Source organism: Sinocyclocheilus rhinocerous, unplaced genomic scaffold (assembly GCF_001515625.1).
Source record: "Sinocyclocheilus rhinocerous isolate Xijiao unplaced genomic scaffold, SAMN03320098_v1.1 scaffold768, whole genome shotgun sequence".
NCBI classification, from domain to species: Eukaryota; Metazoa; Chordata; class Actinopteri; order Cypriniformes; family Cyprinidae; genus Sinocyclocheilus; species Sinocyclocheilus rhinocerous.
In genome coordinates this window covers 879,458-884,489 of record NW_015634483.1, presented here as the reverse complement: position 1 = coordinate 884,489, position 5,032 = coordinate 879,458, and the positions used below count along the sequence as shown (strand labels likewise).

At 34.5% G+C, this 5,032-nt stretch overlaps 1 pseudogene; it reads right to left on the bottom strand.

Annotated features, from left to right (window-relative positions):
- Window positions 1–3,299: 3,299 nt before the first annotated feature.
- LOC107745670 (speckle targeted PIP5K1A-regulated poly(A) polymerase-like) overlaps window positions 3,300–5,032 on the bottom strand; it is a 13,540-nt pseudogene continuing 11,807 nt past the window's right edge.

Genomic DNA, 5,032 nt, shown 5'->3' with positions numbered 1-5,032 from the left:
AGTAAAATCATATTTTAATGTAAATAAAAGATTTAAATAAAAAATTAAAAAATAGGAACAATTAAATTATTTTTTAATTACCTCAATAAAAAGAAATGGGGATAAATGGGGATGTAAATGTAAAAACATTTTATTTGAAGTCAATTTCCATCCATTACATATCAAATAATGACCAGTATTATAGTAAGTTTTTTTTTTTTTTAGATTAGTAGTAATTAGTCATGGGAAGACTGTCATTGTTAACCTGCACAAAGGTAAACCATGCAAAATATATTTGTAACACTCTCAGAAAAACTTGTTTTCGAGGCTGAGAAAGGCTCTATTCAAGTGTTGCTGAAGACACTGGCTACTCAGTAAAATGGTAAATAAATGCCCTCTTCACACTTCTAAATGCTTGCTATCGCGTAGCTGTTTTATTGACATGACATATCTTAATTCTTCCTCGGGGAGATACATAACAGTTAACAACAAATCTGCTGTGTACTGAGGTTACAGGTTACAGAACCATGCAACTCTTTCTTCTTCAGTTAGCATCTAATTAAAACAAATACATACCAGCTGATGTGCCGTTAAAAGATTTACAGGTTAAATGTGTTTTTGTGACTGGTCCAAGATCAATAAGTTGTTGCCATTAAATCATTATGAGGTGCCTCCACTTTTCAACAATAAAAGACAAAAAAAGTCATGTTGGAAAACTATTTTAGGTTTCCATAATGTAATCTGACTAGGTCTCACTTGCCAGTTTTGGCATAAGAAAATGTTTGAGACCATTTTTATATTCTCTTCCTGTTTTCTCTTGTTGAGGCAAGATGGCATACATAATCATTCATCAAATTGTTATAATTTTTTTTTTACTTCCATTGACACTTTATTTTAATATGAATAAACCTATTTTTATGTCAAAAAGTATCCTGACATGTAACTAATAAAAACTGAGTGCAGAAAAATTTGATCAATGTAAATGTGAGAGGTTAAATCTTTAAATGTTGAGCCTTATTAATGCTGATTGCAAAATACTAGCACATAAACCTAAAGTTATGCATTCCAAATATATTAAACAGATCCAAACGGATTCATTTAGTCATGATACACTATATGAAATATTATATTACCAATTCACTTTAAAGTGGAAGTTTTATTTGCTTTATTTATAAATCATTACAAAGTTTTGTCAAAGCTTTTTTTTTGGCTAGCTGTTTGCCAGGCGAGATAAGACCAAAGAAAAGACCTTTTAACAAAGATCAATACACAACTGTCAGACATCTTTAGGGTTTATTTAGCATACAAACCAACTGTCAGCTTAATATATTTATTTTTATTAAAACAAGAAAATTTGTGATCAAAATCCGCTCAAAAATGGTCATGATTCAAAGCATAAAATGCATTCAAATCCTGAGGAAAAAAAAGCATATTTAAAAAAAGCTGAAAACTCTATCATTTAAATTTTTTTTTTTTTTTTACTTTAAATATATTTTAATAGAAACTAGTGCTGTCAAACGATTAATCGCGATCACATCCAAAATAAAAGTTTTTGTTTACATAATATATGTGTGTACTGTGTATATTTATTATGTATATATAAATACACACATATACAGTATATATTTTGAAAACATTTACATGTATATATTTATATTCATGTAATTTATATTATATATAAACATATTTTATATATAAACAACATATTTATCTTAAATATATACCTGCATGTGTGTGTATTTATATATACATAATAAATATACACAGTACACACATATATTACATAAACAAAAACTTTTATTTTGGATGCGATTAATCGTTTGACAGCACTAATAGAAACGTAAATGGTTACTGTTCAGTTCAATTACTTGTTTTATTTAAAATTTAAATATTAGTTAATAATTTATTTGAAAAGCATTCTAGTTTAATAAAAGATTTGTATCTGTTTATTTATAACGCTGATAGTCTTCTTCCTAAATGGACCCTCTGATGCAACGTCTAAAGCCAGTCTTTCAATTCACAGAAGTCACAAATTACATCATTTGTAATGCACCATAAAAAAGCGGAATGCACGCATATACATGCTCAATACCAGCAAATATATTTTGTGGATCTCTCCTACATTTCCCACAAACTCTTTCCCAACAATACAAATTAAAAAAAAAAAAAATGTTCATTTAAGTTTTATTACCTCCTCCATTTTATCTGTCTTAATTACTTTTGCATGCATATCAGATTGCATGAAATAAGGCAGGATGTGTGCTGTTCATTTGTGACTAATCCTCAGGTGTCATATACAGCAGCTGTAATGAAGCAGCATGCCTCATTGTGTAATTACAGTCATTTATCTCTGTACACGCCTCTGAATTCTCATTCCAGAGCACTCAGTTTTTCCATTCTAAGCATGTCTTACGGCCATAACGTCCACCTTATGGACAGCAGGCTGATGGGTAGAACAGGTCCTGAACATTAACATGGAAATGAAGCTGCAAAAAGTAATTAAGGGGAAAGGCCACATGAGGTGTGTTATTGATTTTACTACAGGTGAGTCATTTCTGTTATAACATACATGTACGTTTTCATGTCACCATCAAGTCTTATTGTAAAAAATATTAAACTCACTTTTTTTTCTTTTTTTTATTGAAATCATATTAGTCACATTTTTCTTATCTAACATCACACTATCACTGCTAAGAGCACGTTTTATACCATATTTGCCATTCCCCTAGAATCTAACATGAAAAGTTGGTAATTTATCAAGTGTTCCATTTCTTCTTTTTTAATAAAAGCTTCAACCAAAATGTGTTTTTATATATTTTCTGTAATAAGTTTCTGAATTTCTTAATCATCATCCAGGAAGTTACCTTTTTTGGACATCAATGTCACAAGATGGTTTAAAAAAAAAAAAAAGACAGATACCACACTAACTAACCATTGAGATACAAGAACTGTCATACCAGCTTATGATGTATTGATATGGAGATCACGTTTTAAATCATAACTATCTGTTTAATAAAGAAAGCCAAAGCCCAGGTGTTTTGAGGTCAAACTTTAATGTGAGTGTTCACATTTATTATATTTACATTATGGAGAGGCAAACATGCCAAAATCATGGGAGGAAAAAAAAATTACAAAAACCCAATACATACAGGAAAAAAAATTTTTTTTAACTCAGACCATGCTATAAGCAAAATATATTGTTATATTCTCAAAACATTCACTAAATTTTTTTTTTCCTTAGAAGGGCAGACCTCTGAGCTCTGTTTGAAAGTTGTAGTTTATGCAAATTTCACACAAATTTTGAACAAAAGAAAAAAAAATTATGACTCTGCCTTCCCTAGAATAGTTTCTGCCATCTTAGGCAGGAAGGACTCTAGAAAATGGAGAAGTATTGACAGTTTCTCCTCTTTCTCCACAATGAGTCACCCTGCTCTCAATGTCAACGCAGCCTCCTTCAGGTTTGGAAGTCTCATCACTAGTCTTCAAGAGATCTCTTCGCACTTTCCGTCGGCCTGCCCAAACACGGTTCCTTTGAGTCCAAGTCCAGTGGACCGGCTCTGGGTGCTCCATATCAGCACCTAGCTTCTGTCTTTTGGCTTGTATAACAGTGGAGGTCGACGGACCCTTCTCATCCACTGTAAGAGGTCTCTTCTTACCAGTTTCACCTTTGGCTTGTAGACTAGAGTCTTCTACACTTTGGTTATTATTAACCTCCATTTCATTTCCATCTCTGTCTGCTTTGTCCAGATTTTGACAAACAGCTGTAGTTTGAGTTTCCTCTAAAGGTGAACATTTTAAAACTTCATGAAACACCATGTGCACAGCAGAGCAGACTTTTGCAAACCAAAGACCTCTAAAACCCTGCCCAGCCAATGCCAGTTGGGCACGCAAGGGTTCTGGGAGAACGGCTGCCTTGAAGGGGATGCTGACCTCCATAATCTTCTCAGTGTCGACCTGTGAACGGGGTCCGGCTTCGGTCGGCGGCGCAAAGAGCCGCACAAGGCCCCAGGATTTGCCCTTGGTTGATTTTTGCTGATACTGCAAACTGCGGCAGTACTTCTCAGCCTCGCAGCATTCTCGCTTGAAGTTCTTTTGCGTTCGTTCATTAAGGTTCCCAGCCACATTGTGGTTTAGCTCACATGGATCCAGGACATTCATAGGCCTCAGTTTGGGGACAGAGGAACACAGTGGTTTGGGACCAGAGGCCTCTGAGGTGTTTACCACTTCCTCATCACTTTGGAGGAAATCTGTAATAGGCAATACATGGCCGTCTCGCAGAGACACCACTGATGCAGAGAAATCAAACTTTGAGTAGAAAGTGAAGAATCCAAAAAGCAAAGTGCCTGAGGGAAATGAGTTAGGGAAAGTTACAAGGAGAATAACACGATTAAACTGTACATTTCTAGCAGACAGTTTGTGATGGAATTTACATCATAGGCACAGTCTACTGATGTCAGTATGGAGAGCAGCATGTTCAAGTGATTTGAGCACTCAAAACTGGGTTTTCGAAAAATCTCTCTTTTGCAGTTTGTAAGGTAGCTATCCTTCAATGTAAACAGTCTGCAAAGTTGTTAATCCAAAAAGTGCATGATAAATAAAGATATTGTCTCTCAAAAGAAAGAGTCAACTTAGAATCACCTTAACGAGTCGTTATATTTTCGAATCTTCTGCCTGTTACCGATCTATGTCACTGGGTAACACATTAGCATAATCCCGCCTGCCCACGAAATACGAACACTCTCTGTGTCAAGAAGATGCTGTGTTCCACGATAACACAGAAATACAATTCGAACCTTTTGTTGTGCTCGTCATTTTACCGAGGACTGCTTCTCTAATCTAGCCTTTTATCTTCGTTGGCTTCTAATCTTCTTTATTTGGACCAACAAGCTTCTCCGAACCACAACCTGTAAGTACGATTGATACGTTATGTGTACATTTTCAATTGAGTGCTCAAAATATCTAGGTTTTTTTTGTGCTAATATGTGATGTACACTAGGGGTGGAATGGTTCGCGGAAAAAAATCGAACCGTACGGTTCTCCACACACGGTTCGG